This window comes from Drosophila ficusphila, unplaced genomic scaffold (genome assembly GCF_018152265.1).
Source record: "Drosophila ficusphila isolate 14025-0441.05 unplaced genomic scaffold, ASM1815226v1 contig_198, whole genome shotgun sequence".
In the NCBI taxonomy this organism is placed as follows: Eukaryota; Metazoa; Arthropoda; class Insecta; order Diptera; family Drosophilidae; genus Drosophila; species Drosophila ficusphila.
Window position 1 is genome coordinate 14,459,396 of NW_025064092.1, and position 23,794 is coordinate 14,483,189.

The following is a 23,794-nucleotide window of genomic DNA, read 5'->3' on the forward strand; positions in this document are numbered from 1 at the left end:
TTCGAGGGGAAAGTCACGAGATCGCAGGGAAAACAGTGAGTACATTTGCACGTCTTAAAAGGAACAAATTTGTCCAAAAGAATATTAGATCCAAAAAGGAGTATACATCGTTAACTTGGTTAGTAAAACATAATTTTCATAATTTCTTAACGGAATTTAACCTTGTAATTAATTTGATATTTTCCACCGATGTCTCACTGTACCTTCTAAGCATATGGGTGATCCATTCTCTGGTTAAAACGGAGGTGGGACTTTTTTTAGTTAGTGTTTCCTATCAGTGTCAGGGAAAAGAAGTTATTTAGAAAAAATGGGACCGGTAATTAACGTTATTTGTGTGTAATATTATTTACGTTTTGAACCCAAATTGGGAAATAGGTATGAGGGCATATAATCTGCTGGCTTAATGAGGCTGTGATAGTTTTTACATCTTCCCAATTCTCGTCTCGAGTCTTGTGAGTATTTATGTATGCAAATGTGCGTGTATTTCGATGTGGAGCACGCTGTTGACGCCGTCACTTCTCCGCGGCACTTCCGTTTGTTTTCCCTGGGAGCTGAAGCTGCATCTGCCGGCCACCAATCAAGATTTTAATGCGTCGGACCGATGGCTAATTTATGCCGGGCTATAATATCACTTAAGCCCCCCGATCCCCCGATCCCTCGATGCCCCGATCCGGCGATATGTTCGGATAGCATAGCAGAGGCCCGAAACGGCAGGAATGTTACCGAAGGCAGCGCTGTTATATCCTTCACAGGGAGCCAAGGCGACTGCCAACGAGCAACGACCTGGTTTAAATCACGAGGCTCGGCACCTCGTGCCCTCTCGTTCGAATTTAGTACAGAATGCGAGCCGTGCGCGGAGAGAGACGGCTGGAGCGGCGCGACAGAGAGGGAGCATCGCTCGGGCGCCTTATTTTTAGCAGCATGCGGCACGCGAACTCCCCACTCGGGAACACTTTTCCGGGGGGCAGGAACAGTTCCCCATTGTTTTTGCATGCGCGTGCCTCAGCGGCGTCGGCAGCGCTGCCTGCGTCGGCGCCAGCAGCGCAGTGGCGATGCAACGACGGCCGAACGAACGGCAGCGTTCCGTTCCTATAACAAGTTTTTAGTACGTGTTCCGCCGTGTCAGCAGACAGTCGTGTGCCTCGGCTGCGTGTCGCCCGCAACAACACAAGCCACAGAGCAACAAAAGCATAACAACAAAAGATTACAAAAAACAGCAACAAACGACTCCAGAACTCGGTTGGGGCAGCTCTGAATTTCACCCTCGTCGCAATAACCCATTAAAAGCGTAATTTTTTGAGAGTGCAATACGTGTTCGTTCGGTTCCAGAATTCCAGAAATCCAGAATTCCAGAATTATCGAAATGTGAGCTAAAGACCCCGCGGAAAAATGTAGGAAAAGCCCGACGACTCTGGATGAAATCAAAAGAAAGCCCAAAATAAAAATATCCCAATAACAGAAAAATACGTTACGTTGTTTGTTATTGTGTGTGCCCCATAGTTAACGAGTGTGCTGGCCAGCTTCCTGTGCAACCGGTCTGCGTCTGCGAAAGAGGGGCTGCCGCTCCGTCCAGCATCCGACGCAAGTTGCACCTGCAACAGAAAAAAATTCGAAACAACTAAAAAATAAAAGCAATTTAAAGAAGTTGAAGTTGGCCACCCAAACCCGTTTCCGTGGGGAGAGAAAAGCCAGCGACTCCAAGGCCAAACACGATATCCACTTGGCCACAACCAACAGCCAAACACCTCACAGGACAACATAGCAAAAAACAGGAAAATACTTTCGTAAACAACTTTCCACATTTTTCTGGGCATTTTTCTTTATGGTAAGTCGCGTTCAAAGCCACTCAGGCACTCAAGAGGTATGCAGCCGCACGAGGTTATATGGCTTGCGAATTAGTTATTACCCAAAACTATCCCCAAAACTCAGTTTTAGTGACTAATAGAATCAACGGGGTATTTGAGTATTCACCTTTGGGGTGGGGTATTTTTAAAGGGCAGACTAATTTAATTTTGAAGTGTATTTGAGTCCGACACGCTTCTATAAACTATTGTATTGCAATTATTTGTCGTGCTGTAGCGTACGAGTAGTACCCAATTTGCCACTCTCTTCGTTTTCAAAGGAGCTCGCGGAAAAGTTTCCTTTATGTCGAAAAGGTAAACTGAAGAAGAAGCCCGGAGGGTTCGGTGGGGTTAAGACGTCTGAGCCTGGCTGGAAGGCTCGCTTAAGACCGAAACTGTTTCTCCTTCATATTTGATGCAGCTAAGTATGCTATGCTTTGCTTTCCCATTTGCCATTTTCCATTCCGGCTTTTCCCTGCCTTGTTTGCCTTGCATTTAAGGGGCTGTTGCTCGAGTGCAAGTGAAATCCAAGCCCGCCAATCAGCCAATCCATCAATCAATCAATGCAAAATGACTTGTATCTTTTTGCTGGGTGCGGGTGTTCATGGTGAAAATGTTTCGAGTCAATTAGGATAGGCGCCCACGTCATAAGTGAGGCAGAAGGCAGGCAGGTGGGCGGTGTCCAGCGGTCAGAGGTCAGAGGTCGTATTCCGCTTCCGGACTTCGCTAATGGAATGAAAGACCGAATGCCCGAACTCCGCAGCTGAGCGAATTCACTTTGGCGTTCTCACTTATGAGGCCTCTATGAAGTGTAGGTTCTCGTGAATTTAATATCAAACACCTAAGCGTCAGAATCAAATAGTTTAGTTTTTAGTGCAGTCGTTTGCCTTTAAGTCTTGGCTTCCTTTGTTTACTATTCGCACATTTTTGACTGATATTTAACTATCTTTGCTTCCAATTGAAACTAATTGGAAAACGACACTCGGCATTCGTTTGCCTTTCAGGTAGATTATGGATTGTAATTTAAATAGTTGCCAAATCAAAGAACTTAAATCGTTCAATTCATACCCATCTAAGAGATTTCCGCAGTACGCAAAGATATTTTTTTACTAAATTCAAATGGGATTCAAAGCCAAGGTGAAAAAGTGGAAGACACAACAATCTTCGCATTTGCGGGGACAAGCACTTTGTGGGTTCACTTCTGGCAGATTGGGATTTGATTTGGTTGGGATTCTCTCGCAATTTAATTGTAGTTTCCGAGCGATTCACTAAAAAGTCTGTGGAAAACGCCCTCTTGCTTCCCACTCCATTAACTTTAAGCCAATTGCCGAAATGACAAAAACCAACAGCAACAAAAATCTTGTTTGTCAATCAAATTTTTCAAGTGGAGACCACAACAAAGCGAACGGGTGATGGCGAGCAGCGAAAGGAGGGAAGGGGGAGGGGGAGGGGAGGGGGTGGTTGGGGAATTTGGATAACGTGAGCGACGAAAACCTCAACCAACCAAGCAGACCAAAAGTATTTCCCTCCTTCTCGCTTTTTCTCCTGGTGTACAACATTTTTCCCTGCATTCTTCGAGTCATAAAATTTCTGATTTTTTCAAGTCAAAACTTTTCTAATCAAATTAAGAATTTCAGAAATGAGTGGGTGGGTGGGTGGTTGTGGCGGTGCGATGCTGTGAAAGTGAAAATTATCCAAGTCAATTTAAAGTCTTATACTGTGCAGTTCATATCGCGATACTTCTTTGAATTTGTATTGTTTGAAATCAGCTAAAAACTAAGCAATATTTTAATCTATTTAATTAAATCCCGAAAATGATGGAGTAAAGTACACAAAGTAACGTAGGAAAGTGTCAAAGCTATTGGAAAATTTGCGTAGATCAGAAGCGTGGAAAGCGGGCTTCAATATTCAAAATTAGAAACGTATGAACAAGCTCAAAAGTAAAACAATAAATCCAGCCAATACTCGGCAAATGAAATCCGCTTAAGCGCACACAACTCCACAGACTTCTCAACTCTGATCCCTTGCCAGTGATTTAACGACGTGAAACGCACTGTGCTGCCCCATAAAAATGTTCATCATCATTTGTTGCTTCGCCCAACTGCAAATGGGCAAAAGTTTACACATCTCAATGACCTTGGGCACCAGAAACACCCACCAGAAAAACCACCGCCCCACGCCAAAAAAAAATATTTTTTTATAAATACGATGCGAAAAGCGGAGCGGAAAAAAATAGAAAAGTTTGCTGCATAAAACTGAATTACCGGAAATTGGCCAACAAAATAAAAGGGAAATAAACGGCAATGCGAAAAAATGCTGGAAGCTCTTGGCCTGGCCAAAGTAGGTGGCCAAATGGAGGAGAGGAACGGAACGGAAAACTTTTTTACCTACTTTGGAAAGCGAGAAGAAGCTGAAGCTGAAGCTCGGGAAAAAGTGAAAAATACCCACGTATATAGGAACTTGTACATAAACAAGCGTAGAACCAGCGCAGAAACTTTACTCGGCGGCGAGATTGGAAAAATAAGGCAGCGGCCACTTGAGAACGAAAATTAAAGCGATGCTAGGAAATAAAACAGAAATCTATTTACTCGTTTATCGCAGAATGAATTAACCTATTGACAAACGAAACATTGCTTGAGAACAGATACAGAACTACATATAGGTAGAGGGAAAAACTGGGCCCCAGAAAGTATGCTAACATTTCTGCACTTTCTTGGGCTCACATTAAAATTTTGCGTGCCTTTTTGCGGCTCCCGCTGTTTTTGTTGTAATTGCAAGTACGCCACTTGCTTTTGACACCTGCTTTTCATTCTGCGGCAGGGGCATGGAAATTCGTGGCGAGGGGTGTCATTTATTATGACCAGCTTCTTGGCCTTTCCGCCCACAAGCCCACCAGCCCACCAGCCCACAATGCCGCTTTCCCGGGTTCCCGCTCCACCGTTTTCCCTTCTGCTCTCACTTTTTCCTTCGCTGTTGTTGGCTGTCGACGTTTGTAATTGACATGAAAATTTAATACCATAATTTTATTTTGCACTTGGCCTACGCTACCACCCACCACCCACCACGCCCACCGCCCGCCGCCCACCAACTTTGTGCTTTTTAGATTAGAAAAGTTTTGTCCTTGTTTGTAATTTTTATTTTTTATTTTATGTATACATTTGGGTTGCTTTGTTCTTGTTTTTCTACGCCTATGCAGCTTGGCCGAGAAAAGGGCAAAGTTTTCGGTGAACTCGAAAGTGTTTGAAGTGGACAGAACTGCAGTTTTTTTGTCGCTTTTCCCCCGCCTTTTTCGATTTTTCGTTATCGATCGGTATTTGTCGGAAAAAAAAACCTTCTTAGGCCCCAATGTTATTGTAATGGGAAATGGCATAACATTCTGTGAAAACTTGCCAATATTAACACTTTATTCTTGTGCGGTTTTCCTTTTCTTAGCACTTAGTTATTTTTAAAGCCCGGAGTAAAGTAAGAGGCTCCAATTTGGCAGCGATTGAGTTGAGTCCGTCTCATTTGGTTACTTTTCATTTGTTTGCCAGAGAGGATTTTTATTTCACTCCGCTGCAGTGAAAATATTTGATGTTTTTCCCGGCAGGGTTTCCCTCCGATACTCCTCGTTTTTTTTTCTTCGTCCGTATTTTTTTTGTTTTGTCTGAAGTTTGGGCCTTCATTTGAGCAGAAAATCGCGTCGCTCGCTGCCGGCGCTTTCTGCATTTGAATGACCTGGCAGCGAAAGAGCATGCTTAATAATTCAATTCATAGGCCCGGTCACGAGAAGGAGTCACGGAATACGAAACAAGGCAAAAAAAAAAAAAAATATATATATATATGTATATATATACGAAACACGGGTGGAAGCCCAGCGCAAAAGGAACGTTATCCCCGAAGAGTCCTGGCATCCTTGAACAGAGTGACATCGTCCAGGAAGAGGGTCCAGCCCTCCACTTCCTCCACCTCCACATTAGGAGCCAACAAAACGGCCAGCAGGATATTTTGTTTTGTTTTTCCTGCCGCTGTCTGTTTGCTCTGTTTGCCTTCATTTGCATACACAATTTTGTACAACCTGCGAGCGTTTATTCGCCGACATCCTGGCCGTGTTTTTGTCCATCTTATTTCGCTTCGCAACGCACTCTGTTTTGTTGGCTGCCACAAAAACTATTAATAAAGAGGCTCTTCGGAGAGCAATTTACAACTGACTCTAAGTTATTGGACACTGTGCATTCCTCATACTCGGGTCTTTCCTTGAAAGCCAGGCAACCAACAAGAGCTGCAAAACACATCCTGCTCAGCAAAAATTCCGCTCATTTTGCTGGGAAATTTAATTTGCTTTAATTTGCCAAATGAAGCCTAACTTTAGGCGCACACGAACAGACACACAGACAACACACATACACATACACACACACACTAGCTTGGTTGAGCTAATGCTTTGTTAATTTAGTCGGGCCCAAATACCAAAAAGAGATTTTTGAGCTCATTGAGTTTTACGCAGAGCGACGAACTTATCTCCCTTCACTTCCTTTTTTTAATTTCGCTTGATTCGGAAAGATTTGCAGGCAAAGTTCTGCACTCGTACAAATAAAAACGAACTACAAATTAGAATGGGCGAATTTCAACTACATATTTAACTTAATAAGGAAGCCATTGAGTTAATGCTTCGTACACTGGGCAAAATCAGCGGGCACTGCCTTGATTTAAGTCCGTCGAAGGGGCGAACAAGAAAACTGCCTCGAGGCAAGTGAAAAGCTGGGAAACAGTTGGCAAAACGGATAGTGCACTGGGAAGGGGGAGGGGGAGTGAGGGGGCGGGGTCATCCCGTTACTATCCAATCACTTACTTCACTCACTCATTCATTCATTCGCACATTCATTCATTTTGGGCTCGCACTCGGACTCTCGGGTCGACTTTGCATTTAAATCAATTTAAGCGTTTTACAGTCAGTTGAACCTTTTGTGCTTCATGTCATGTGCACACAGACACACTCACAGACACTCACACACACACACACACACACGTCCAGTGGAAAACCCACAGGCATAGAAACGGAAAAATGAACGTGGGAGCAAGAAGGGGGGACGGATGAATGGGGGGCGGGGAAGGGGAGGGGCTTTAAACTGCACAGCAAAGCCAGCCGCAAAAATAGAGATGGTCAATGGGTATTGAAATTCCTTTAAACTCATTAGAAAAATTGCACCAAAACTCTAGTTTATTTAGTTTACTTTCTACTGTGTGTTGTAAATTCTTTATATTTTCCGTTTTGACAAGCAAACATTAAAAAAAAAAAAAAAAATTGTGCCTTTTTAACATTACTACATTTTTACTTTGTGAAGTATTCAAAAGAATTTGAAAGGCTTTCGGAGTATTGAAAGCGCAACTAAAAAAAATTACAATAATTAACTAATTTTTTTGTCCATTGAAAAAATCAAAAGAGCTATTTGTATTCGAGCTAAAAAATATTCCACGATTCTCCCGAGCAGAATGGACCACTTCCGATCGGAGCCTTCTGCCATAAAATATTTTTAAAAACGTACCGAGCAGCTTATTGTTATGCAATGTATAGAACCTGAAAGTTTTGGCCAAGCTCCTCGGATATTCATGGAAATTCGGTCGATTCACATGCGATTGGCATTTCGTAATCCCATCACGTGTTCATCTCTAGAAGGAGACGGCTAAGCCAGAGGGAAAGAGACGGAGAGAGGCATTTCGAGAGCAAATTATGCAGACACTTAAATATGCCATAAAATTATTCGAATTCTGCATCGATTCCTGCACCCGTATTCCTTTCCTTCGTTCGACGTTCGACGTCCTTTTTGCCTTTGTTTATAACTTGGATTTTATTTATTTTTGCCCAACTCGCAGGAAATTATGTAAAAGATGTGTGCACATTTGCAAAGGGTTTTCGCCAGGCAAAAATAAAAGTTCATGGGGTCATTGAGTGCGGGTGGCCAAAATCGAGGACTGCAAACATTTGGCGCCCGAATATGGACACTGCCCCCGGACTAAAGAGTGTTTAAATTAAATGGCAATGGCAACAACTTATCCATCCCCTCCCTGTGACTTCTTTAGCAACAAAGAATGAAAGTACGAGTAGTTGGCAAACATTTTCGGTCAGCTGTTGAGACAAATGACTTCACTCGCCATGTGCATATCAGCATACCAATTTAGTTTGTGAACAGCAGGCGTCAATTAAAATTCTTGTAAGTGGTGCTTAACAGATTTAACATGTTTTCCCGTGCTTTGCCTTCGCAGAGGTGATTATTATGGTTTTTTTTTTTGTGGCACCTCCGCTTTTGTTAAACCCAAACAAGCGTGTGAAAATTGCAGCTGTGTTGGGACGCGACACAGGATGCACAACACAATGGTGTGTGCGTTGTCGTTGTCCTGGCAACAACAATTGTCACAATTGTTAAAAATGTATAATGATACTACGAACTTTTTATGGCCGTCCGGGCACTCGTGTAAAATATTAAGGGAGCCCGCACTAACAAATTTGCGAAAACATTTATTTACTCCGAATTATAGTATGTGCAACAAAGAGAGAGAGGGCGAATCTCTTTTTACTCGTTTTTTGCAAAATTAAATACAAAACAAAATTAAATACAATTTCCATGGTCATTCCATGGTCCTCCCCTTAATTCGCTCTGCAGTTTCGTTTTAATGAATTTGTATATTTATATGCTTAACACATTTCAGAGCCACAAAATGGCAATAAAAAGTGGCGATCGCCAGCGACAAAAAAGTGACGGTTTAACGAAAACATAGCTACCTATTTAGGTAGAAATTCCTTTGAAAAGCGAAAGCCGAAATAGCAACATCACTCTCTCCGCGGTCGAAAATTATTGGACCGCGTTGCGATTTGATTTGACCACAATTGAATCGATTAACAATCCCTCAACACCTTTCCCTAATTGCACTCCCCGCAATATTCGGCAGTTTTTCGAGTGCTGAGTGCCGAGAAAAAATTGATTTTAATGGGCGGAAATTAATTGCAGCAATGAAATACCGAATGCCGGAGCGCGTTTGTTGCATGCTGATTATTTCCGTGTGCCCCCCGAAATATTCTAACTCTGGGTTGGCCCTGTTGCCCCGTTTGCAGCCAAAAAACGCGTCGCCACACAATCGACGATGATTAATACGGACAATGGGAAGCGGAGGAATTCGGTGCGGTGGGCTCCAAATTGGAAACCCAATAAAACACTCAATTTATTTAAATTGCATGCGATTGACAATCCGCACAATTGAGCACAGATGCACTGCCACCAGCCACACACACACACACACACACACACTGAAACGAACTTCAAAAGAATAGTTCTTTTTTCCGGATTCAACCCAACAGGGTTCATAATTTTGACTTCTCAGGGGGTAACGAGTGGCTCGTGGCATAAAAAAAGATGTATATTCAACTGTGGTGGCACCGCTCGGAGCTCGGAGCTCGGATCTCCACAAATTTCAATTCACCCTCCTTTTTCTCGGTTAGGAAAACCTTTTCGGGCGCCGTTTTCCCCAGTGCAAAGTAACTGAAATTCATTTCATTTCATTCCATTTCACGGGGCTCTTCCTTCTCTTCCTTCGCCCGACTCCTGTGGGCTCCTCCTGCTCTCGGGTATCCTGATTAGTTAAGCAGGACACGTACCGCTTGCCAAAGCAAAAGTGACAACAACAAGGCGGCTGCAAAGGAACACTCGAATATGAATGACAAGCGCAATTCGAAATCCACAAAAAAACGAAAAGACGAAATACGAATATGCCAAATAAAAACGCAAGCAAATCCAAGTCTAAGTCAATCTGGAGAGATAAAGAACAAATAATACCGATTGATCGGGGGAAGACAGGCACTTTAAGAAATCGAAAATGCTGATTGGCCCCTCACATTGCATAGGTTTGTATTGTATTTAACATGTTTTCCGCTCATTTGCGTACGTTTAAAGTGCCCGAGACTTGAACTCCAAGTCACAACTCCACGACATATGTGTGCCCTTTACTTCTAGTGTAATTTTCCCCTTATTTTCCGTTCGCTCAGCCATCTTCTCGTTCCCGGCACAGAATCTCTGAAGCTGCGGTAATTGGTGGGCGTGCCGGAGGGCCTCCCCCTCCGGACAACGCCCCACCATTCGAAGCACTCCCAGCACTCCCAGCATCCCATTTGTCATAAAACATAACTCAGCAATTGCCCATGCCCCACGTACGCCCATCAATTGTCATTTTTATCAGCGCACCATGTCGCGAAATGCTGATTTTTGTGGCCTCCATTGGATGGGAATGGGAATGGGACACGGGGAACGGGGACGGTTCTGTTTGTTCGCCCTCAAAAGAACACAGGAGACACCTTTTGGGCTACTACATTGAATCTAGTGCGCACACATCTCAAATGTGGCTTGAATGCTGCTTGAGCAACTCCATTGAAGCCTTACGGCTGTCTTTGCCATTTACAAACACTTGCCAATGGGCACTTCTCGTACGAAAGCTTGAATTCCTGCTCCAACTTTCGTTGGGCTCTTCCTAAAAGTAGGCTAGAAAGTGTATCGAATTTTTCTGAGTTCTGTGACGCAACGTGGCCCGAGTCGCAGGAAATAACCTGGAAAATATGCCGACAACTCGTTACAATGCCAATGCAGTGCGGTAGTGACTGGTGTTCTGATGTGTTTTGTTTTTGGATTAACACCATGCGAGAAATCGTTTGAAGTTTTCCACATTGATTTTCACCTCTGCAGCTGCAGCTTCCCAGTTCCAGTCGCCCTCGTTTTAACTTGGCTAATCAAAAGATTACCTCTGCTGTGTGTGGGCGTCTTTGTCTGCGGTTGATTCCACTTCAAAGCTGCCAAGCTGGAAAAGTATCGTCGGCCGATACTTCTGATTTTGATTTTGACATGTGTGGGAGCAGCCATTGCGGCATTTCGTAGATAATTCAGCTTAAAGCCGCTTCAAGGCAACTCAACTTTGAGTTGAGTAGAGTACGAGCAGCAAATTCTTGGCATCTTCAAAATTTCTGGGTGCGAAGAATGAAAGGCTTTCTAGGTGGGTAGGCTACCTTATGCTGTGCACACTCCTCTAATTTCTAATTTGATGTTCACTAGCAACAGCAAATTCGTTGTTTGTTATTGTAATTACGAGTTTTCCAGGCCATTTCCCGTTGATTTTCCTTGTGGGAAACGGACCGAATTCCTATGCCTCGCATATCTGAATGCTCATTAATAATTAGAGTTATGCGAATGCAGAGAGGACCGAAGCTATTAGTGGTGGACTCTGCCTCCTCCCGGAGGTCTCATCAAGCCCACACAATCTTCTTCTTCCCCCCTGCAAATAACCACGCCCCCCTGTTCCCGCCTTCCCAATAATGTTAGCTTTTTTCTGAGACTGGCTCGCCTTTCGCCTCGCTTTTCCAACGGCAGCTGATAAGAGTGTTTAAAGTCGTGGCTGGGGCGTCGTTAGTTTTGCGCCCGCTGCCCCTTCCCAAAGCTCTTTTCCACCCGCATGTGCATCCGGGCCCATTGAACACCACTGCGTATACGCAATATTTCAATGGCACCCCCAAAGTAATGCACAAAACAGCGCAGGGGGATGGGTGGGGTTGGTTAGTGAGGGGAGAGCACTGACAGAAAGCCACTTATTTCGTTTCTTTTGAAGATGAAACCATGTGGCAGTGGCTCGCATGAAAAGAGAACAACTATTTCAAGGCCCGATGCATTCGAGGTAGCCCACATTTTCTCTGCGTGTGGCGATGGCCTGGCCAAATAGCATGACAAATGCATGCAACTAAGCAGGACGAGGACTCAAAGGACGAGGGGCGGTGGCCTGTTGAAGGCAAACCGAAAAACATGGCAGCCAAGGGACAAAAGGGGGTTTCGGGGGGGGCAAATCCGAGGCTTTCGAGGGGTGTTATGATTGTTTCACGAGCTGACAAATAGAGCAACATGGCCGTATTCTCCCGGGAATATTTATGCCCCTCCCCATTGCTCCAATGAGCAATGCGTGTTGGGTGAAGTGGGTCGGACCGAGAGGTGATGGAAGCGATGCCCGGCAGAAAAAAGCCAAGGCAATGGCAAAAATCATTGGAAAAACCGGGATATATTTCACGGCGCCTCTAAATTCATTTACCTGACCAGCAGCATTTACCTGGCAACTGCCGCCGACGACGAGTTCCCATTTAATTTCCTGTGCAATATCCTCTAATCAGCCGAAAAGTGTGCTGCGAATTCCGGCTCCTCCCCTCGAACCCTCCATCGAGCATCGGGGATATATCTATCTATCAAAATTAGTTTTTGATTAGCGCAGAAGAAGGAGAAGAAGAAGAGGAGGAGGAGGAGGAGGAAAGGAACAGCCATTTACTTGGCACATTTATATTTATCAAAATCGCCTTCTCGCCTGCTTCGCCGTTCCTTCTGCGACTCCTCCTTCGAGAAATATTATTTTCTTCTTCGTTCGACGTCCTTCGTCCTTCGAAACGACGTGACATAATTAGCAAGGAGCGGAAGGTGCAGGGCGAGAATGTATGGCGCCGTGTCCTCGGCATAAGGGCGTAAAAATATTAATTTCCACTTAAATGAAAAATTATGCTCAATTTGAGTTCCGACGCAGCAAATAAATTTTGCCCATAAATTTCCAAGCGCTAATAACAATAACAATAATAATCAGCGACATCACCAAGGGGGCGGTGGGCGGTTTTTTTTTTTTTTGGGTGAGTCTCCAAGGGGGCGGCGGTCGGAGAGGGGGGCGTGGCAGCTAATGCCCGGCTATCGCTGGGCGATTAAAATTCTGTTATTAATTAGATGCGCCCGGTGTCGTGTAATAATTCACGGCTCATCTATACTCACACGCACACACATGTGCTGCACGAGTGTGTGTGTGTGTGTGTGTGTGTGTGGAGTTGTTAATGTGTCGGGCATTAATGAAAGCGAGTGTGTGTGTGTGCCCGAATCAAGGGACAATTAAAGCACACAGAAACGAACAGAATGTCCTTTAAATCGGAGCAATCGAAGGGGATTCGTAGTTATGGTAGTGTTGGAAAAGGTTTAAAGAAGCGGAAACGATTGAAGTGCAGTTTACCAAAACTGTCCAGGAAAGGTTTAGTTTGAAACATTTCAAGGGTTTCGAGAGCGAGCATTTTGAAAAGAGCAAATCTGCAAAGGTGGAATTTGAGTTCCAAACGATTTGCCCTGCATTTGGAGCAGAAAGTAAACAGCTCTGCCGCGTTTGGGCCACCACACCCCTCCGCCAGCCAAAGATGAAGTCCCCCCTCAAAACACCAACTACGCCCATGGCCGAGGGCCTCTATCAATTTCAATTGCGACTCTGCCGCTGGCAGGGTAATCAGTTTTTCGCTTATGGCCGCTAACTTTGCCCGCACACAACGAGGTCAAATCAGACACGACACGCCCTCAGCCGCCCCCCTTCGGCGCCCCCTTCGCCGCCCCTGGAAGTGCGCTCGTGGAGCGGGAATGCTGGATAACTGGGCTGTGCAAAAAATGAGCCCCAAACCGATCAACTTAACTCGAAGCCCACACAAATGTTCTGGCACTCTCGTCAACTTATTTGGCCACTACTATATTACTTATAATATTTTCCAATTTTGTCTAGGGTTTTATTTTCATATTGTCGGTGCTCAACACTTCTGTTTTTGGGCTGGGCGCTTTTCTGTTTCTGAAATGGGCGAGAAACGCAACTTAAATCAATTTTGCTGCTGCCACTGGAGCTTGTCGATTGCTTTGATGTTGTTGTTTGCCATTCTGTGTTTTCTTTTTCGACTGTTTTTGTTAAGCAAATAAATGGGCGGTATAAAATAACAGAAGAGCAGCAAAATAAGTACGATAAATAAAGTGCAAACAATGCCTAAGAAAAACATTGCCGGCAATCGGTTCGCTCATTGATTTTCAACTGTTTACCCTCTATTCCCTGCTCTCTATTTTCAGGTGAGTTGACACACACAGATTTCGAGTTCTTTTAATGGCCCGTGTAAACTGGATGAGCGATGTAAGTCGTAGAGTTGTACACACCGCAGAGCTAAGCTCTATTTGACTTCCATTCCCTTTTGTTCCGTCACACAAACGGAGGATATACTGTACGTTATATTCAATTTATTTAGTAATGCTAATGCAGGCAACATTTGCTCTGGCATCTTCCCCCGCACTTACAATACTCCTTGCAAACTACGCCAAAGTCTATTTTCGTTCTCCCCCATTAAATTTATTCATTTTTTCACCAAGCTTCCGTATATTTTCCAATTTATTTCCTCCTCTTGAATTACTTTTGTACCCGTTACCTGTGCAGTTCAGGGGTATGCTGCACTTGCTGAATGATTTGTGACAGGTGAAGGTGCAAGCTGTATACATTTCTCTGATTGGCCGACTCAATCGAGATATCAGACACTGAAACAACCGAAATATTGGGATGGTGATGAGTACACAGAGAAATACGTTTGTAATTTACCATTGCAATTGCTCATCTGAGTAAAGGGGATGTGGCAGTCGAGGCACTCGAGTGTTGCTGGCTTGTTTCGAAGACAGGTGCGGCAAGAGGTGAATTCTTTTTTAATTAAAAACAAGCCACACCCACCGCAGAAAAGGAGCACGCAAAAAATTTGGAAATATAACAGCTAGAAGTAGTGTGGTGTATAAAGTTATAAACCAAAAAAAAATTCCAGCTGCCCGAGCGTTTCTCCTGTTTTTCTATATTTCTATATTTTTCCGGCGACAGCTTTTCATTCGGCCGTGGCAAACCCCTTTCATTTCCATTCCCGGCGTCCCAATGAAGCACTTTCTAGCTTAATGCCTTCCTAATTGAAAGTTGCAAAAATTACAGGTGGGCGAAGGGACAGCCATAAGCTGTAAGCTGGGGGAGAGAGACGGCGGAAAGTTTTTGCCCAGCAAACCGCAAATAATAACAATAAGAAGCAGGAGAGGCGGCTGCGGAGAACAAAGGAGAAGAGGAAAACGGGAAAAGCGGATGGGCAAAGCGGGGAAAGCAGCAGGAGGTACTAGGAAAATTCTACAGCAGCCCAACAGCTGAAAAGCGGAGAAAGGAAACGAAAGAGCAGGAATTATAAAAGAGGAAAATGAAGGAAAAATCTCTCTGTAGAATACTTTATGGAATCATTTTCAGACTGTTTAGATTCCATTCGGAGTCTGGATTCTGGATTCTGGATTCCGGATTCTGGATTCTACGCCACTAGAACTTAAAATCTAATTGGAATCCCTGAAATATTTGTGATCAGTTTCTTGTGTGACGTGTTAAAATTGAACTAGCCAAGTAAGCTGAGGACTCTGGAAGCCAGAAAACGATGCACAGCCATTGCAATTTGACCGAGATTTCAACACAAATTATTTCCCGAGGCAGTCGAGTGGTACTAATGCGATGCCCTTGACTGCGCCGCCGAATGTTGAGGTAGGCTAAGCGGATTATCTTCTGGCAAATGCACTGGAATCGTGTTTGCAATCAGGTCACCGGCCCCAGACTTCCCCGAACCCTCGAACCCTTGAATGCCGAACAATCCGGACCTGTGGCAAGTGCCTATTAGGCGGGGGCCATCTAATTAAGTGGGCGTGGCAAGTGATTATAATCGCCAAATCGGCCCGAAAGCACACAACAAACAACAAGCAAGCCGAAAATCGGAGAATAGGAAATCCAGGTCCGATCGAAATTGATTGCCGAATCGCCGATTAAGGGCCGGAAAAACGGAGAAAGTGGAGAAAGTGGAGAAGGTGCGGGTTGGGTCGCAGCAACCCGGTAAACCGGGTGGTGGCCTTGTCATCCGCTTTGCACAGCAGCTTTTCGGGGCGATAAATTATTTATATTAAATTTCGCTCTAATTAATGACAAATAATCGGAGCCCCGCGGCTGCAAATAATTCCATTAGCCGGAAAATGGAATTCGAATAGGCAAACAAATCGCAGTGCTCGTAATTTATTATGTCAATCTGCGGGAGGGTCGAGCTTATCAAAAATTATAATGCGTTGACGGACTTAAAGCTCGCGGTTCTATTGGCTCCGAAAAATGCTAAGGTTGCCAAAAGTTTTTGTGTTCCTTTTCCGATTTACTCGATGTGATACAATATTCACATTTTGCAATCCGACTGATCCGACCGAATCTTGACTTCGCCGACCTCCTTTTCCGTCGCCTCGGGTTGAATAATTCACTTCAACACTTCTGTTTGGGTTTATTCAATTAATTTAGTGATTAATTGGGGCCTCCCACTTTCTCACTTTCCCACTTTCCCACGTCCGCCAAGTCAACAGGAGACGAAAACTTTTCAAATTGTCATAATTATTCAAAATTATTTTCGGCCAAATTAGAGTGAGCCTGTTGCCAGCCGCATTCCCGCTTTTCCGTTTTCCGTTTTCCCGCTTTCCCGATGGCGGTTCCAGGACATTTGCTCCTTTAATCACGCCTCCTTGATTAATGGCTCGACGGCAATTGGCAGGAATTTCTGTTTCCAGGAGGGCAGGAGGAGGAGGAGGGGCGCCAGGAAGACCAGAGAACCAAAGAACCAGTCCGAAGCGCTGCCAAGAATTTTTGTGGCCCAGCCAGAGAGACAGGCGACAATGAGGCGAAATTGTCGCAGATTTTTCTCCTGCCCCCTCCCCGCTCCCCCCTGTGCCCCCTGGTCTGCGGCATCCAACATCCCAGTATCCAAGTATCCAAGTATGCAACAGCAGATGGAAAGCGGAAAGCTGGGGAAAAGCCGGGACATGCCAAAGGTAGCTGCCAATTTATTTAGCATTTCTTGTGTGATTCCTTCCCTTTTGTCTGTCGTTCAGGCTACTTCGTACCCTTTCGAGGGGACTTTAAGAGATAGAGGAGTATTTGCTATGCATATAGTACAATATTTGGTATAGCCTATACTCCACCAGAATCGCCTTAACCCAGAAAGTACTCTGTAAGTATTACCCGTGCGGATTAAAACGTCAATTTAATAGGGTGTGCATGCATCAAACTCAATTCTCCTCGAGTCACTTTTTCCACCTATTTTTATTCTCGGTTTTTCGGTTCTCGCTCGTTTTTATCGCGACATTTTGCTGCAGCGACTTATGCATGTACGAGAGTTCCGTGGGGAAATGTCGGAGGTTTTAGAATTCCTGCATAAATCGCATCGATACGAAAAAGTGCAGAGCGGTGGGGGGAATTTCCCCCGCTATTCCTCGGCGGTCTTGGCCACGTTTTGCGACAACCCCGCCCCCTGGAAACCCCTGAAAGCCCCGCCCAGTCTGGTTAGCCTGCACGTGATGTGAAAGAATCGGTATCCCAGTTGAGCCCAGGACGTGTCCTTCGGCTCCTGGTGGCAGCTCCCATTCGGATCCCAGCTGGAGTCCTGAGGAGGGTCGGTGGGGAGAGCACTGAGAGCAAATCAGTGGAGCTTGGCGAAAAAGATTCGAGTGTTTCCATACCCCTTTCGATTTCACCTCTAGGTTTCACCTTTACTTCCCTTTTTCTTCACGGAAAATCAAGTGTGTGTGTGTGGGTGTGTTTTAAATGTGCCATAATTCCATTAATCGCACAGCAATTCTCCTCTGTGAACTCGCAGAAACCCAAAAACAGGTCTGGAGCTTTCTGCGGGAGGAAGTTGGCCAGGGCATGTGGTTCCGCACTCCAGGTGAGCCCACGTGACAAATGGACCAGTTGCGAGGACTCAAGAATGCGGAAAGGCGGGAAAGGTGCGGAAAGGAGTGCTCTCCTACGGAGGAGGAACGGAAAGGAGCCAATAAATTCAAGCTAAAGCTTGTACTTGTGGCATTTTTACTCGCATTCGATCAGAGAGCAGGCGTTTCGATTTCTGCACTCACTCCTTCTTGGGCTGCAACCCAGTCAAGTGGTCTTCAAGCCCGGCAAAGAGAAGCTCTACTCGACTTTAAGCCAAGGTTCGGTGGCCTCCCGGACTTCACCAGCGAACGAACTCCACTGATTGACTGCCGAAAGCGAATAACTCAAAGTTTCTGGCGAACTTTCCCTTTTGTTCCTGCCATTTCCTTTTTATGCTCCCTTGTTTATTTTTCGGTCTCGGCTTCTTTCCTTCTCGCTGCTGTGGAATTGGGTCTAGAATTTATTTTTATGACTCACGCACTTCTGCGGCTTCCGCTTAGCTGCTGCTCCATCAAAATGGAGCCATCAACACCTGCTTAGGGCGAGGGAAGCCGGGCAAATCGCGGGGATCAGGGGGGATCAGGGGGGATCAGGGAAATCAGGGAAATCAGAGAACATTCGGGGAAGTGAAAGTGAAAGTAAAAGGGCCAAAGCGGGAAATATTTATTTCGCCGGCAGAGAAACTTGGCTTTGAGTTATGGCCGGCAGTCGGCGAAACTCAATTTGAATAAATTGCTGAAACAAAACTCAAACTCGCACATATGCACTGAAAAAAAGGGGAGTGGGAAGGGGTGGCTGCGTCACACACGCCCACCGATAAATAAATAAGTCTACACTCAACGAAACTCAAACAGGGAGAGCGAGCCGTAAAAATCAAGGGTAAGATGAGGGAAATTCAAGGAGGGGGAAATCGGGAAAAGGCAGGAAAACGAAAAAAGAGGCAATGACTTTTCCCCGAGTCCATCGGGCCTGACAAACTTTTCGCGCAGCGACTTTAAAATAAAATTTACAACATGCAAAAAGTACTTTCCCCCTTCCTGCGTTTCCTTGGCTCTTTGTTTGATTTTTTGCTTGGATCTGCAATTGCCAACAGTTTGAAATGTAAAGTGTTCCGCCGGCGATGAGAGGGTTTTTTCTGCTCGTATGTGCGAAGAATCAAGGCGCAAAAATTTGGCAGACAGGCGGCATACTCGCTGTTGCGACCTCAATCCCCAGTAGCCGCTGCGGAGTCATGGAGTGCGCCATAGCGACTGCTTACTGTAGCCGAAGAGAGCAGAAGCAGAAGCAGTAGTCGCCCACACGGCTTTTAAGCTTATTTACTGCTTATATATTTTAACACCCCCGTCCTGCAGCCCCTGGAAACTGGCACAGCTTCCCGCGGATATCCCTCGCAGTGCCCCAACACCCGAGAAGCCCCCTAAAAAACCCCCTAGCCCCCCCTCCGAAAAAAAGCCCCTGGAAAGCCCCTCGCAGTTCGACAGCAGCGAGAAATGAAACCGAACAACAACAAACGATTTCCTCGGCCCTGTCGACTTCTCCTCCTCGCCTCGTCCCTCAATTTATTTTATTTTTCGGCAGCACTTCCGTGCCAGCCGACCCCTGACCCCCCTTCCTCCCCCTGCCTCCCCCTTTCCTCCGCCTCGATGGAGGCCCTCCACATGACAAATGGCTGCAAATCGTCTTCCTGTCGCGACCGCCGCGTTGACAGCAAATGGTTCTCTCTTTTTTGTGTGTGGGGCCCGGCAAAGTAAAGCTGGGAGTTCGGTATATTTTTATCGTTATTTTCATTATTTATTTATTTAGCATTTCTTGTGCATTTTTGTTACACTTATTCCACTGGAGGGCCTATATGGCTCGCCCATACGAAGCACTCTTATCTGCGGGTTTCCCGGCTCCCCAGCGCGGCAATTTCTCTTGTTTGCGGAAACTTGGAGTCGGAGAAGCGACCCCATGCGATGCGAATAGGGGCACAACATCCAGGGGCAGCCAGAGGAACTGGTCAACGCTGAAGATGTTGGAGCTCTTTAAACTCAGTTCTGTGTTCCCAAAGTAGCACTGCTAACCGGAAACCAACCCATTCACCTTCGGAGCAATGCGAATGGCAGCCAAACAATCGGCAGTGATTCAAACCGCAGGCCCACTGATTTTTCGACCCAAAGTGAACCCTAGGCAACCTTTTGCGACTTGGTGAAATTTCGGCATTGAAGCGTTTTGAGGTTTTGGGACCTTTGGAGCCCCCTCGAAACCCCCGACCCCGTGAAAATGTCCGGGAACCGCAGTCTTGTCAACTTATTTAGTGCCCGGCCGCAGGACCCAATCACCAATCACCGGCCCACGCGTGAGCGAAAGGGACGAAGGAGGCGGGTGGGGCAGTGGCCAGAAGGAGAGGCGGGATGCGAGCGGCGAGATGCGGGAAAACAATGCACTGGCAACACGCAACCAGCCACCAGCAACGCGCCACCCGCAACCCGCAACCCGCAGCGAACTGACTGAACTAAAGTTCAGCGGCGGAAATTCGCGGCGACCACAGCGACCGAAAACAGAACCGAAAACAGAACCAACAGCGAAAACGCGAACTAAAACCAAAACCAAAACCAAAACCCAAACCATAACCAAAACCGAGCCGAGACCGAGACCAGCGCGGGGTTAAGGGGTCGCTGGGGGGTTAAGAGCGGTCGCCGCACCAAATATTACGCATACGCCCCGTTGTCCCCTTGCCTCCAGAAATACGTATACGCTGAAGCTATTTTGAACGCAGCTAAAGCATAACGCTTAGCAGCGGCTGCTCAGCCAAATGGCGCACTTCGGCCACCGTTAATATAAATAGTATTGCCTTGACCGCGAGTGTGTGGACCTCCGACTCCTTTTGACTGTTCGGCGTCGACTGATTGGCGGGCCAGCGGCAGCTGGAAAAGCTTCCACCAGGGCGGCGAACAAAGAGCGGAAGGGAGGCGAAAGAAAAGTGGGCGACGACCTTTTCACGAAAATTCATTGTCAAGTCGTGTGTGTTGTGTGCCGAGGGGAGCGAGAGGAAGGGGAAGGGGGAGGGGGGAGGGTGGACCTGCACCTGACACGAAACTGTTGACGAAGTGGGGCCACTTCAAACAGTTTCCCCCGCACCTCAAGCGCCGCTCACCCGAGGCCGTTTATTAAAACTAATTAAAATGTTTAAAACATTTATAGAACAAACGGAATGGAATGGCACGCTGGAGCGGAGCGGTCAGAGGGAGGGGAGGGGAGAGGGGGGTGGCAGTGGCAGTGGCAGGAGAACAATGCACGGCGAGGACATTCAAGGGGAGCGGGTCCTTAATTGCCGCAATTAACGTTGGCAACAGCGCCCACACCCACTGTGTACTGTACAGTGTACGCCACCCGCTTTTGGAATTCGTGTGATGGCCAGAACACAAAGGAAAAGCTTCACGGAGTCATTTCTTCTTGGGCGAAGGCTCTGGATGCTTTAATTTTAATTTCGAGAGTCAGAAGAAAAGCATTGTATTTGATCCGCCAAGGGAACAGGTAAAAAGCCATCTTAGTGGGAACCTAAACAGTGTGTTTAGATTATTTCAAGGGGGAAATCCTATCAGTCTATCAGTAGTGATGGTGCTTCTGGCTCCCCACTTTCCTTGGGCCTCTTCCCTTTCCCGGGAAAGCGGGATAGCGGGATAACGGGAAAAGCTCCCGCAATTTCCATACACTGCCCTCATATGGCTTTCGTGTGCTGGATTTTCCCCACGGCATCCTTCACAGGACAAAGGTCCTAGTTCGCCAGGGACCTCAACCCAACCGCCCATTCGCCATATCCATTTCTGAGCCGTTCCCATTTCAGCTTCTGCGAGCCATTCAAAACTGCCAAGAAGCGCGAGGAGCTTTTCCTCCCGCTATTTTCGCCTTTATCCCGCAGATTTTCCGTTCATTTTTCTTTTCGCCTTTTTATTTGCATTTCTGCCGCTGACATCGATTTGGCCGCTTTTCAAGTGCACAATTCTCTTTCACTTCTTTTTCCACACGTCTCTTCTCTGTTCTCTGTTCTCGGCTCCTTTTGTTTTCTTCGCGATTTTTGTTGGGGGATATCGCTGCGCGACATTTGCATAAGCCCGCATAGAGCCACGCCCCGCAACCGCCCCGCCCCCGCCACTCATCCTCGCATTCAGTGTGCACTGGGAAATTAAACAGGGCATTCATTTGCGACCGAACGATGCGCTGAGCTTCGATAATCATCGCGGAGCGCAGAGGTTGGGAATTATAAGCCACAAAGGCGCCGTGGAAACGGGCACACTTGGCTTTTAGAAAATGGTGTGCTTCTCGCTTAACCTATACGAACGCCATAAGCACTAAGCACCCGTTTACGACAGTGCACACCCGTGTACGTATTACGCTATGTGTGTGTAACTCTATAGCCCGCCCAGCAGCGACTGTACTTCATTATTTTCTGCAATTCCAATATCGCTGTCACTGCAACTGCACCACCACCAACCACCCCTCGCCTTCCCCCAGCACCCCAGCACTGCCTCAAAATTCCCCTGCCCCGCAGCTCGGCGTCCACTCAAGCGAAGGACAGAATGCATTTCCAAATTGATTGAAGGCGCGCTTCGGCAAGATAACTAATCAATACATTATTAAAATATGTTGTGGCAAGCTGGATTTAGCAGAGCAGAAAGGCGAGTCAGCGAATTGGTGACTCGCCTAAAAAGGGCAGCCGCTTCGAAAATACGAAGCTAATAAGCACTGAAAACGAATTCAGATTATTTTTTGACTGGTCAATGGAAAATGGAAAATGTCGAGCCCAATCAAATTCATTTATTGATAAAGTCCAGTAATTCATTATATCGATGGCCTTTGAGGCATTTTTTATCACTGCTCCACATTTGATCGGAGCTTCTCTGTTTTTCGTTTAATTTTTTTAACCGCAGGGCGCTGAAATGCATGCAACATTTTCCCTTATTCAACTGCACAAAATCATTTCCAAAACGAAGGCAAAAAGAATAAACAAATCGTGCAGAAGGGGTGGGGGTGGGTGGGGCAGAGGGGGTGGTGTTGTGGTGGGAAAGTAGAAAAACCAAATGCATGTCCTAATTGATGACAGGGCAAACATGGGAAAAGGCGAAGAAGAAGCAGAAGCAGTAGTGGAGCCAATAACAACAACGGGGGGAAAATCGAAACTAAGCAAAACAAAGGCTAAAACCGAAACCGAAACAGTAGCAACAACAAAAGCAACAACAAAAGCAACAACAAAAGCAACAACAAAAGCAACAACAAAAGCAACAACAAAAGCAACAACAAAAGCAACAGCAACAGAAAACGCAACGAAGTTTTGCACAATTTAGTGCACATTGTTGCCATTTATTGTTGTTATTGCTGCTGTAAAATTGACTTAACTGTACTGCAACAGCAATAATAGCAGCCCCCGACCCCCAAGTCTGGCCAGGCCTACACGGAAAAAAAAGTGGATAATGTATCCGCTTTCGGACAGAACTAATCTGCAATAAAGTTGAATTGGGCAGCGTTGCATTCAAGGAATCAATCGCGTTCTTTTGTTTTCTCTTTGGGAATTTTTCAACATAAAGTTACATTGTTTTTTTTACTCTGCACGGAGGCATTAGAAAATCCTTCCCTGGTCTAACCCTTTTTTATTTGCTGCCGGGGGGGAACTGTGAGCCCATTATTGATCCATTGCATATAGGAGAGACTATTCCACCTTAACCGAGGGCGTAACCTCGCACAGCCCTCGACGACCCACCCCGCCCTCCGCCCTCCGCCCCCCGCCTTCTAGTCCTTCCTCATGGGCATGCCTAATACGGGTCTTTATTTAATTTAATGCCATTTTGCCGTTGTGCCGCCGCCACACACAAAAGGGACGAAGCCGAGGCAACAACAACCGCAGGAGCTGGGAACAACTTAATATTCATAATAATATCAGGGGCAAGTAGACTGTAGTGGAGTTAAAAACAAAACAAAAAAAACAAAATGCCATTGAGGATTAATATACTCGCCCCGAAAGGGAAAGATATTTATTGATTCAAAGAATAAAACTGGAGCTAGACTTGGCATTAATCCCCTTTTAAATGGAAAATGGAAATGCTCTTTTATCTTGTCCCCTTCCCCACTTTGTTTAATTTAATTGGTCCGTTATGGCACTTGCTATCCTCTGCTTAAAGTTTTCTTCCTGCCTCGAGAAGTCAGCCAGTTATCGTCCTTAAAATGCGCACTCAGCAGAACCTTGGCAATTTCTTTAAAATGTTTTCGTTTTGTTTGCCAGAGGTGCACACATTGACTCTCTCATTTCCACACGCTGGCACTGTGAAAAACCAACCCATTTAGTTTTTAAATACTCCCGTATTGACATGTAATACTTAAATGGCAATAGGTGGTTTAGGAAATTTGGTTTT

At 45.8% G+C, this 23,794-nt stretch overlaps 1 protein-coding gene across 3 annotated transcripts in view; it reads left to right on the forward strand.

The window, feature by feature from the left end:
* The first annotated feature begins 1,120 nt into the window (after positions 1-1,120).
* Positions 1,121-23,794, forward strand: part of LOC108097282 (irregular chiasm C-roughest protein) — a 35,281-nt gene continuing 12,607 nt past the window's right edge. The window contains exons 1-2 of one of the 3 annotated variants that reach the window (XM_043207436.1): positions 1,121-1,825; positions 13,745-13,805. The gene's annotated coding sequence lies outside the window, so the exon portion shown is untranslated. Of the gene's footprint in view, positions 1,826-13,744; positions 13,806-13,855; positions 13,894-23,794 lie in introns of those variants that run through there. The other 2 variants (XM_017199483.2, XM_043207437.1) reach the window with 2 other exon arrangements.